Source organism: Seriola lalandi, unplaced genomic scaffold, assembly GCF_002814215.2.
Source record: "Seriola lalandi dorsalis isolate HSWRI2012SDOR001 ecotype SW California unplaced genomic scaffold, Sedor1 jcf7180002053538, whole genome shotgun sequence".
Classification (NCBI taxonomy): Eukaryota; Metazoa; Chordata; class Actinopteri; order Carangiformes; family Carangidae; genus Seriola; species Seriola lalandi.
In genome coordinates this window covers 229,875-242,745 of record NW_019524091.1, presented here as the reverse complement: position 1 = coordinate 242,745, position 12,871 = coordinate 229,875, and the positions used below count along the sequence as shown (strand labels likewise).

The window sequence follows — 12,871 nt, the reverse complement described above, 5'->3', positions numbered from 1 at the left end:
CCCCCCCAACCCCCCACCTCCAAGCCTTTGTGCCCGTCTCCCAGACATAAATGATTAAGCACGTAATGTTAGCATTAGCCCAACGGCGGCGTCTGTACAGGCCACTCACACACAGACCACATGCTGCTCCTTTAATCAGAGCACAAAACAGAGGCTGCCACACAGAGATAATCAGGAGCTCTGTCTGCTCCCCTTGGACCAGGGGAGAGGGGAGCAATGGGGGCAGGGAACGGGCAGGAGGGCATGAGGAGGCAAGGGAGGTATAGCCAGGGGGCAACTGGGGGACAGTGGGTCAGAGAAGGGCAGAGAACAGGGCCAGTGTGAAAAAGACATGTGGGCCAGAGTGGGCTGCAACAGTGAGGTGGGCTAAAAGAAGAGAAGTGGGACAAGGAGGTGTCTGGTGTCAGCACCCGGGGGAGACTGGGAAGAAGGGCACCATGCTGGCAGGAGACGGTCGGCTGGGCCACCGAGGAAACAGGACAAAGAAATAAGCAGAGGAATAAGAGACAATAGTCTGAAGCCCTTTTCTAGAGCCAGACAGAACAAGTTTTGTCTGACTAGTTATCTTGCTATTGACTCATATATCTTTCATGTAGAAAGAAAACAAAGAGCACCATAACCTCGCTCACACCCTGCTGACAGATCAATAACTCACCTCAATTAACTAAGTAGAGCATGTCACAAGGCTCCACTTACTGGCTTTAATTATTGTAGGTAAATAACTTGCTGTGTTTTTGTTTACATCTACTGCTGAAAGACCCTCGACGGGCACTGAAATTATCTGTCTCAATTCATCTCTCCCACGCAGACACTTTGTCTTAAATAAGCTATCATAAGCAGTGAGTCGCACAGTGATGACCGAGTGCTCAAGTGGTCCTGTTATGCGTTTGCTGTTATGTACACAGCAAATATATCAGTCTTTGCACTGCAAAAACCTTTCGAGTTGCCTGGTTTCCCAACAGATGCATTTGAATGTATGTAAAATTTACAGTATTTCTATTTATAGTTTATTTTGCATAAGCACAGTAAACAGAAACTACTCCACATCTAGGAAACACATGAGGCGTGGCAAGCTGGTCTCATATATCATCAAGCCAGCTAACGGCTTTACTTGATGAATACACAGCAAGTACGAGTCCTGATACTGGAAACCTAAGAAGGGATTCTTGGGAAGGAGTGAGGCAGGGCTAACATCTGCAGAACCGATTGCGATCTGAGCAGTCAACTTCATGGCGCTGTGTATGAATGTGTGTAAGTGTGTGTGTGTGTGTGTGTGTGTGTGTGTGTGTGTGTGTGTGTGTGTGTGTGTGTGTGTGTGTGTGTTGCAGCGCTCTATCCCTGCGTATTGAATTCTCTGGCAGTGCTCTGCAGTGTGTGTTCACAGAGCTGACATCCTGCCAAGGGTGTGCTCTCATTTCCCCCCTCTATCTGTCTCAATCCCCATCTTTCCTTTTATTCTGTCTTCATATATCCTCTGATGTGGTGTTGTAATGGGAAACCAGTATGAATACCACATGGTAATTACAACTTGATATATATTTTTCCATCTTTAATGCTGTTGGAACTAATAATGTAATGGATCTTACTAAACTATAAAACAGACCAAAACTTAACAAAAACTTTAAAATGAGGCCATATATTGATACATATGTAAAACAATGAGTTGTTTGTTTTACCATTTGTCATGAAGGTGATTCCTTTCCTTTAATTTTCTCCTTCAGTCTGTGTGGGTCAGGGAGTTCACATCGGTTTCCACATTTGAGTGTCTACCAGTAATAATAACAAAATAATGTAACATATCATTATATGTATGTATGAAAGGAGTCATTCTGGGTAATCAGCACTTGTACTTTTGATTTTGAAGTGAAATTTGCTGAACATAATTCCGTTCCTTTACTTTAAGAGGCTGCCCTCCGCCTGTCCTCTTTGCAGCGTTATTTCTTCAGGGCAGCCTGGACGCTACAGTGACTCTCTATTGGAAAGTGATGGCGATGGTCTGGCAGGACCAGGGGTAGCTGGTTAGCGTGCTAACTTCAGTAGAAGAAAAATTATAGAAAGAGAAGCAAAACAGTCAACATTGGCATTGCTCTCCAGCACTGGAGACAACACAGCATTTCTTCTATATTGGTAAATAAACTGCTGATAATGCTAATGTTGGCTATGTAGCAATAGCAAAAACTGACTTTAAATTGACCATTTTGTGTGTATTTATGCTTTCATTTAAGTAAAAAAAAATCTAAATACTTTCCACCACAGGTATTTTACATGACGATATCAAACCTCTGACAGGCGTAAGCACTGACCTTGTACATAGAAACATAAAGACCTCATTGAGCTCAAAACAAAGTGGCCAAAGAGTGTATACCCCGAGAGAAATAGTTCAAACAGACTTGACCCAGTGAAAAGTATGTTAGAGTTGACTCCTGCTGAGTGCTGCTAGCAGGACTTGAAAGTGATCATACATATCAAGGCTCCCGTTTTATGACGCCACGTTTCCTTCCCAGACTCTTTCCAGTGATCCCACTCCAGAGGGCTATCTTGATAAGCACTTCTCTAAGAAGTTGAGCAAGGCTTAAAGTGATTAGATGATGATGGTTAAACATGCCACTCAAATGCTGTGACTGGTACAACTGAACCCAAAAAAGAGAAGCGTGTAGGCAGTTATGTTGATTCGAATAAATACATTTGACGAATTGGTAGACATTCCCACTTACGACTACATCTTCAAATGCCATGTTAAAGCTAATATTTTATTACCATTTGTTGTTTTAAGGTGGTATTTTAAAACTGATTCAACAACAAACAAAAGATATTTGTCAAGCTGGATGCTTTATTATTTTGGTCTGTTTTGTATTCAGGTCAGGACGAAGGAGAGAATGACAAAACACTACTCTGTCTGATGAGCATGGTGTATCACTAGGTTGAGGAGGGAGGAGGCTGGAAGCCCTGCAGGAGCTGCTGAGTCATCATGCTGGCAAAGAGGGAGACGAGAGGTGGAATCTGTGTCTGAGCTGGCAGGCTGGCACAGTTACCATGGCACAAATAGCCCAGGCACCGAGGAAACTGCAGCAAACTGCAGGACGGTGAGGGAAGAAACAGGCAGAGACTAGGGCAATGTGGAGCCTGCTGTTCGTGTCCCTGTCCCCGTCCCCGACCCAGACCCAGACAGCCAAAGTGCCAGCATGCCATCAGGGACACACAGATGGTTAGCTCCTAGGTGGATGTGGGTGTAATACAGACCTGAGGGCGAAAGTCGTCCTCTTTGCAGCAGCCCACATTCATATTCACACTACAGCACAGCAAATCAACACATTCACCTCAGTCTAAAAACCCCTCTCTGCCTACAGTCAAATACAACACTTGGTTTGACTAAAAATGCATTGAAAGAATACACAACCATAACTTTATAATAGAGTATGGAGAGAATACACACTCACACTCGATACAACAGTGCTTACAAACTGAGTATAATGTAAAATTACAATGAATCTTACCGTAAAAAGAAGGCAGCACACTAATGATTCAAACGTCAGTGATGAATTTAAATTACATCTCTACAATACCTCGAAGCAACCTGTTTTATAACTAATCTGATGAGTCCTGCTGTCTAGGATGCCTGTCATCTAGTGGCAGGCTTGTTGTGAAGCTGGCATTTGGCTTAAGGCCCCTACAGACTGTGAGATATCAGCAATCTTGCAGGTTCATTGCATGTCACACTGTGCAAGATGGGTCTAATAAAGTCTTGGTAGCAAATCTGTGTCAGGCTGTACAATATCATTTTTGAAGCATGTCAGGTTGTGTGATGAATGTCTGGTGAAATGTAGGTCTATGATGTAAAAAAAAAAAAAAAAAAAGCAGAGACATGTCGTCACTCACATCATCCACACAAAAAAACACTCTGGCCTGGGCAATGGCACATTTTTTTCTGCGTTTATTAAATGGCTCTTGCAATGTTGCATCGGCCAGTGTATTCTGCATCACTGCATGCAGTTCTCTGATTTGCTGTTTTGTAGACGTACGTAGCTTTTAACAGAGGACCTGCTGTGAGACCTAATTTTCTGACACCGTTTGAATTTTGAGATGAGGCTGTAAGAGCTCTACATCCTCTGTTAGTGAGCCTCTCTCTAGATGCAATCTAGGAGCATGGTGTTGGACATCCAAAAATTTCACCTCATTTCCATAACGATGGAAATGACAACTTTCATCTTGCCATCTTGCCAAGCACCCATTAGACAACGAGATGGCAGTCGAGTTTCCAGAATCAGCAGGTCATTATAGGAGCAGAATTAGGAAATATATAGACGGATACTATGCCATAAAGCCTGCACATTTCCCATCAATTACTCAGGCTGGGAGTGTAGTTGTATGCATAATACAATGGTTCACCAAATGACAGACATCTGAACGAAATACTACCTAACCTTGTGCAACATAGCCTCTCTGTAAGGCTGGCGCCCCATGTGATCAGGATATGAATAAAACAATTTCATGTCATTTGTGCATTTCAGTGCACACAAAAGAAAATTGCTCAAATTATTTTTGAGAAATTACATACTATTTTTAATTTTAAGCATAGGCCTATTATGTCAGCACCCCATAAATACCAAATGACTCTGAGATGGCCTCATTCATTTGTACATTGTTTTGCAACCAAGACAAACATCTGTGCTTCATTATTTCTCAAGTTATCACAGTTTATTTGTCTGATGTGTAAAGCTCATAACTGGAGAATTAATGAAGCAAAAATGTTTGTTTTCGTTGCACAAAATATGTGCAAATGAATGAGTCACTACTTTGAAGTCATCTGGGTGTTAATTGGGGTGATGAGGCCTGTGCATAAAAATGAAAAGCAATATACAACTTTATTTTTTTTCTTTCTTGAATATCTGTGCAAATGTACAAAAACAAAGCTCAATGGTTTGATTAACATCCTCATCATACGGGGTGCCAACCTAAAAGAGGTACAAACTTGGACTAAACTGGTGCAACTTTGTCCCGTACATGTTTCTTGTTAATCTATTTATATCTGAATTTTCAGATAAGTCTGAGACACTCAATTAAGTTTATATTTTTATGTATGTTGAATAAAAACGTAAAATAAAAAAAGTTATTTTCTGTGTTGAAGCATTTCATTCTTCAACATTTATTCCTACAGCTATTTAGGCCTCCAAAGCAACATTGTAAGCTTCAAGTGTAAAAGCTAACACGACAAAATGAACATGAAATAACCCTATTGATATCCATTCCAAGGTCATTTTAAGATACTTCTCCACTAACGTGTAAATACAGGTCTGATGTTGCACGTTCATGGACATGCACCACTACTGAAAAAAAAATTCCAGGCAAAACACTGTTGCTATATGAGGTTTTGAAAACCCCAGGAGAGAAAGATGTAAATTTGTTTTGTATGTAAACTTATTTGTAATGGTGTTGTAATGTATTATGGTAGTGTAATGAATGCAGTACTGAAATGATTTTATACTCAGTGCAGTGCCGTGATTTCGTCTGGTGTAACAGTGAGACACAGGTTGGCCCCTTCTTAATATTTGGAGTCATAGACTGGGGTTGTGTGTGAAAGATGTATGACTCTGCTGATGGGAAAGCAAAGCTCATTAACCTTTGGAAGAACACCTCGCTGGCCAAGGGCCTCATCAAATGGGAGATGAAAGAAAGACTTTTGTGGCCCCCTGGAACAGTTTGAGGAACCTTCAGTGCCCCATCAGGTCGAGCCAGGCTCCATCTCTCAGGACCCTACAGTATCTGAGCAGCTGCCTGCTTTCACAATGTGGGGAATGTACTCAAATGCAAATGCCCCTTGCTTATTTTCAATTCTCACTCACACATTCATTGTGGTAGGCAATAGCATAGCAGGTTTTTTCCCTTGGATACAGTGGAACCCAGGGTAGCGCACACACACGCACTTACGCGCACACACACACACACACACACACACACACACACACACACACACACACACAGTGTATTCAGCCTAGATCAAATGTAATCAGAGACAATAGTTGCCTTTTCTTCTTGCTGTAGTCCCACCCTACCTTCCACCTCTGCACAGACAACACTACTCGGACACACTCAGGGACTTGGCCAGGCCGAGACAAGTACTTTTGAGAAAGATTGATGGCTTTTGTTTATACTGAAACTCTATGACAAAGTTTGATTTGTTTGCAGACAGGACAAGATCGCCCCGGGGTAATAGTTGTGAGAGAGACAGCTGAACACAGAAACAAAGACTGAAGGTCTGGGAGAGTCTAGCATACAATAGTTGTTATGTCTCATGATTATGTAGAACATCACCTGTACAGAGAAGCAAAGCTTCAGCAAACACACTTCAAATTCTTCACAATAACAGCAGTTTTTGTGCTTCTCACAAGCTTCTCTTTATGATTTTTACTGTGGCTTTGTGTTCCGTGAAGACACAACTTGTGAGACACAACTTGGTAGGTTTTACAGCATTGTGAAGACACTATTAACAAGTGTTCTACGCAATGGTCACCATAGCAATTAGACATTCATTTTCACACAACTATCAAAACATTTGAAACAGCCAATTCAAACACTGTCTTTATGGCCCTGAGTTATATTTGCCAACAGAGGAATGCACAAACATTCTCCCTCCAAACGACCATCTCACAAAGTTCACTGCCCTGGGGCAATACATTTCTCAAATGGACACCTTGATTTGTATCACGGTTCACGCTTTAAACAAATTTTCCTCCTTGTGAAACACATAAATTAAGCAAACAGACCAAAGAACTGTATGTGCTGCTACTCATCGTTCAGGGAATATTTAGTCGTGATTGATTCTGCTCCAAGTCTGCCAGAGACAGAGCTACAGGAGTCAGGGGGCTAACATAACAACCCTCGCCGTGTGACCCACACACATTGACCGAAGCATTCACCACTGTGATGATAATCACTCAGCAAACAGCTTGCAACAAAACAATGAATGTGTATACAGCACTATGCTCTGTAGCACGACTGACCCAGGCCATTACATCCTGCTGCCAATGGAGTCTTTTATGACCGGGAGTTTCCTGGTCTTCCAGAGAGGAAAGACTTCTTAGGAGAAAGACCAGTAATAAATAGTCTCTCACAAGCTAACCTGAATACAAACACCAACCTTTCAGTAGTCCTTTAAGCAAAACTGCAAAAAAATTCTCTGGTTTCAGCTTCTCACATGTAAATATTTTCTAAATACTCTATAATAACCTGGTTACCTTTAGGTTTTCCACTGTTGCGCATACAAAACAACATGTTAACATGAGCTGTAAGAGATGGTGATGGGTATTCATCAAAAATGTTTAAAACAAATGAATTATTTGATTAAATGATATTTTATATTTAGATATTGCACACATTTTTCATGTTCATATGATTTCAGCCATATTGCCTAGCCCCGCTTGGATGTCAAAACCAATGAATAACTAAAACATTATAAATGCCCCATTTCGCTCAAGCATGGGGAATAGACTGGACTAGCACTACCATCATATCAGAATTGTTTTAGTTTACGACCCCATGACCCAAGAGATGAAACACATTATTTTCAATTCGCAGACAAAGTGCCCACACAAAATAAGAGTCCATGCCTGGGAGTAGGAATGAGATCAGAGGGAGGCAGCAACTGAAACAAAGCCATAACTTTCCCCCCTAACAGCTGAGCGATAAGACAAGAGCACTGAAGCGAGTGAAGGGCTCATAAAATGTGTATTGCAGACTGTCTCCAGTGCAGTCTGGGGTTAGCGTGGAGAGAGGAGAGGAGCCACGAGCACTGCAGATCTATGTGTGTGTGCATCTGTGCAGACAGTAGTGTCTCGTCTCCCTTCCCTCTGTCTCCACTGGTCTTCATCCACATTTGAACAGACAATAGGAGGAATCAATAAGTCTGTGCAGAGCCACCAGAAGAGGAGAGCAAGCTCTGAAACAGCAAACGATGAAACAAGACTAAAATCTGGCAGATACACAGGCGGTCTTTTATCTCATTCTCTTTCTCCCTCTAACTTCCCGTGTCCTGCTGAGACTGCAGTGCCCGCAAGTCCCAGACAGCGCTTCTCATCGTGATATGTTTGGGCTACATAAGGCTGATGATTATTAAAAGGCTCAAGGATTTTTTGACTAAAAATAACACTGCAGACAGAGGGCCCCTTTCTAAAAAGCTGGACACGAGCATAGAGTAGAAGCAAATTCAACCCACATGCTGTGTTCCTCTGCAGCCTGCTGCCTCATCTGATGCCAGGTCTGTTGCTAGTCAAACTTTCTAGTAAGTCAGCATTCACACACACACACACACATGCACACAAACACACAGATGCACACAAACACACAGATGCGCACACACGCGCACACACACACACACACACACATATGGCTGAAAGCTGAAGCACGATAGCTGATGGTTGGTTTGGTACTCAGATGCTAGACTTCAAGCCAAATCCTGCTCCCTTTCTATCCTCCCTCCTTCTTCCTGCCCCCTCCCTTCCTTTCTTCCCTAACTTGAGAGCCACCTACGTGGAAAAGCAATGAGCCTGAGACTCTTGCTCAGACTTGAAGCAGTCTATCTTGGTCTCATAACTGCAGTTCTCTTGTTAATGACAGACTGTGTAACCTGATTCCACACACAGATATGCATATACACACACCACCCAACCCCCAAACACTCTCAGGGTTTTTTGGAGTGAGCGCTTCCCTCTCCCTCCACTTGCATATTGTTCCAACCCAAACTGCCAGCTGCTTCTGACAGCCAAATTACTGTGCACAGAGAAATGATTGCTATCGGAGGTCTATACCCCCCCTACCCCAACACCCCACCACAGACCCCTATCTTCATGCTTTATGAAATGCTCAGACCTCTGTGGGAAAATTATACACTTTATGGCCATCAGAAAGAACAGCTACGGCAATGCTCTGCTGTAGCTGTTCTTTCTGATGGCCATAAAGTGTATAATTTAAAATAAAGGATATATGCAGCCAAAGAATTTGGGAATGTGGATATATATATGGAAATCAAAATAAAATCTTACAAAAAGAAAAATGCCTGAATTGGAGAACCTGCTATATACCAAAAATAAATCTCTACAGATCTGACACGTTTAAGGCCTCTTTGACACAGACTTAAGAAGGAAAAATCCTGACACTGGCCATGACACCCCAAACCAGTTCTATTGTTGGGAATACATTGTTAGTCTCAGAGATACAGATAACCTCCTAACTGGTTGAGGAATAAGTTATCACAGATAGGCTCTTGAAACAATGACACTGGGCCAAATCCAAACAATAACATTGTTGTAGACCAAGAGGCGAGGAGAACGAGGAGACAATAGCAGGGTTAGCCACCACATTTGAGCTGGTGCATGTTACCGCAGCTAAAAGGAACAAGATCCTCAAGATCCCTTTTAGTTGAACCCTATCTCAGCCCCCAGACTCACTGACGTCCCTTTATCTGACCACTATCAGCCAGACTCGGCGATGCACGCCACTGAGAACGCCAGGCGCCCACATAGAGGCTGGACCTTAGACTGGTCAGCTGTGCAGCTACATTGTCCAGATAATCAACCAACAACACAAACACACAGCCACTAACCATAACAAGTAACCTCAACTATGGGTCCTTTAACTGTGCCACCGCCTGTTACTTCACTGACCAGATAGTCTCTATCCAATACTTAAAGTAAGGCATATAATTGATATTACCAACTACCTCACCCACAATTCATGTGTTACAGCTTCAACTGGTGGAGGTTATTAGTGTTCAGATTCATTTTGAGTGGCTAATCCATGTAGATTAAGTCTCTCATGCCAGACACTATTACTGCATATGGTTCACAATCATATTGTCATGGATATGCATATAATTGTGGTCAACTGAAAGGTTTAGGCGTGTCACCTTGAACAAAATTAAAAGGAGCTTGGCTATGTTACATTCTTTGCACAGCGTACAACATCAAAAACTAATACACAATCAATAGCTCCCCAGACATTTAAACTACTATAGAGGAAAAAAACTGATTAGTAATGTGAGAATGTAATTTTGTGGGAGCCAGGATCTAGCACAATGAGTTGATTCTGGGGAAGAACAGTTCTGTTGTGTGAGACATTCCCATTTACACATCTTTTAATCGGCACAATTATCTCTGAATGTTTTCAGCTAGCATTAACACCTTAGTAATGAAGTTTGCACCCTCTCATCAGCAGGTTTACTGGCTTTACATTTGATTGCCTCATGAAATCTTATCACACACTCCATTTCCTGTTTGGTATGATTGTTCCTTTGCAAGGAAAAGCATGACAACAAATACTTTTACATCTTATATCAGAATTACATTGGTGGTATTAAAGTTTCCCCAGTGCAAACGAGTTCAAAATTAAGCCACAGACTATTGTAAGCCATAGTCTGTGTTCACAAATGCCGCCCCCACCCCCCTGCAGGACTGCAATTGTGATGTTAAAAGTGCTCAGCATGAGATGATGAGACACACACGATCAAGCAGGAACGACCCTCCCAAAGACAGTTTGCATGACAATATACTCTCACTAAGTCACAAGTTGTTGCAATGTCGTGAGCTTGATTTGATTGTGAAATTGAAATTACAACCACAGAAAGTCGCTGTGTTAAACCAGTGACTTTTTATTTTCAGTCTTCTGGCCAGGGGCACATCATCACCAATCAACAAATAACCAAAAACACCTCTCTGACGCGATCCTTTAAAAATGATACGCTGTACTGCGTGAAAGCTGCCTCTTCTGCGAAATCGTATTTTAGATGACTAGGCTATATCAGATTTTGTTCACACAACCTAAGCTGAAAATATTGTCTAAATAAAATATGTTAGGCTGCAATGCCAAAACAGACCAAGATTTTAGGAAGAAAAGGGTCAGGGGGAGACAGGATTTCTTGTGAGCACGTCACGAAGCTTTTTCCTGCAAATCAGCAAACTTCTCCACGTCTATCGAAATGTCTATACCCACATTACAATAAAGACGAGTAATTACAGCCTAATTAAAATTACATTATAGATAGAAGACATAATTTTAACTTACCTTGTGGGTTATTTGTCAAAGTGCTTTTATGAGGGCTCGGTAACTGGCACAGGTCGAACTATTCTGCCATCTCCCGAGAATTCACCGACAATACCCGATTTGTTTTCCAAAGTCCGAAAAGCAGAGCTTACATGACGCCAACATTATCGTCGGTCGTTCGCTCAGAGAAAAAGGGTGATAAATTCACTCGATATATGAGTTTACCGGAGAGAAAAAATTAAGATACATTTTGTTTCGTTGTCCTTCTTTACACATTAGCACCGTCTCAGCTTCACAACTCGCAGCGCTAGGGAGGGAAAAAGCCAGGATTGGAGGAGGAAGTTACCTCGCATCAATTACTTCAGCGTTAAGTGAAAAGATAAACACACTCTCTTCCGGTCCAAAGTTTCAAAATAAAACAAATACAAACTATAAACAAAATATGAAAAATAAAAACATTTGTTTTTCTAAGGGGCGAAGAGGAATATTGATGTATATATGTAAAAAGACTATATTGTGTAAGTAAAAAAAAATCCTACAATGAAAAATGCATATTATTATATAATTTCTCACAGCCCACAGAGATTGTATCCAAATTGTTCATTTATTTCAACTAACAACCAACCAACAATTCAACCAACATCAATTTACAGTCATTTGACAAATATAACAAAAGCTTCAAATTCTACAGGCTGAAATCATCTAGTAAACTATTGTTCCACTGTGCCACATTAAACTATTGCTTTTACCTGATTAACATTTTCAGTGCAGGGCTTTTATTTGTAATGGAGTATTTTTAGATTGGAAAGTGATCGTTTTATTTCACTATCACTCAAAGGCTTGTATTAGCTTTTGCACATTAGTTATTTATGGAAGGTTTGGAACATTATTTGGTAATACCAGCTGATTGTTGTGCAGTATGGGTGAAAAAATGTTTGGTAAACAGATAGTCCTATATTTCAGATATTTATTCAGTTCATTAAGCAGTACATCACCAATGCTCTGAATCCAATAATATATAATAGTATTGCAATCACAAAGAGTATTTTCTGCATTAAGTAAGCTACGTTTACTTTTAATATTACTTTCCAATGCAGGACTTTCACTTGTAATGGATTATTTTTACATTGTGCGATTGTAACTTTAATTGAATATAGGATCTGAATACTTTTCCCACCACTTCAACTAAATGTACTTAAGTATCACAAGTCAAAGTATTGATTATTCAGAATGGCCACATGCACTCTGTATATATATTATGTATTATTGTTTTATGGTCTCTAATGTCTTAATGTGTAAGAAACATATTAATGTTGTAGGTGGATGAAGTGAAGCTAACTTGAACTATTTCATATTCTATTGAGACTGGCTGTATTAAGTTTCTAAAGGCTTTTCCAGCTGGTATGTAATATAGTCTTGCTACATAATAAAGCCTTTTAAACTGCATCATGTTACAAGTTTATTTCATATGAAAAATATATGAATCTACCAAGTAATACTACAGTGTCAAATATGTGAGAAGCAACCAACAGGTAGTGGAATAGAGGTAGTAAGTAACATATCATAGAAATAGACAAACAAATGACATCTTACTTATACTTAAAAGTATTTTGATAAACTGTAGGCTTATCTATACTACTTCTTGCTGTAAAGAAAGAAAATACAGCCAAATCCTAATGAAATATTGCTTCCACTCTGCTATTAGGTATTATATTTTTCTTCATCTTGATTCCCCAAATATTTTCCTGGGATACACTGTGCTTTTATGCTAAAGCAAATGTGTCTACTTCCTGTCACAGACTCATTCTCTCTGGCTAGTTTGACGTGTAAGGACCTTTGC

The 12,871-nt window shown here is 40.7% G+C and overlaps 1 protein-coding gene across 2 annotated transcripts in view; it reads right to left on the bottom strand.

The window, feature by feature from the left end:
- Window positions 1-11,374, bottom strand: part of LOC111651254 (activin receptor type-1) — a 25,548-nt gene extending 14,174 nt beyond the window's left edge. The window contains exon 1 of one of the 2 annotated variants that reach the window (XM_023401228.2): window positions 11,053-11,374. The gene's annotated coding sequence lies outside the window, so the exon portion shown is untranslated. Of the gene's footprint in view, window positions 1-1,676; window positions 1,748-11,052 lie in introns of those variants that run through there. The other variant, XM_087172637.1, reaches the window with a different exon arrangement.
- Between the last annotated feature and the right edge of the window lie 1,497 nt (window positions 11,375-12,871).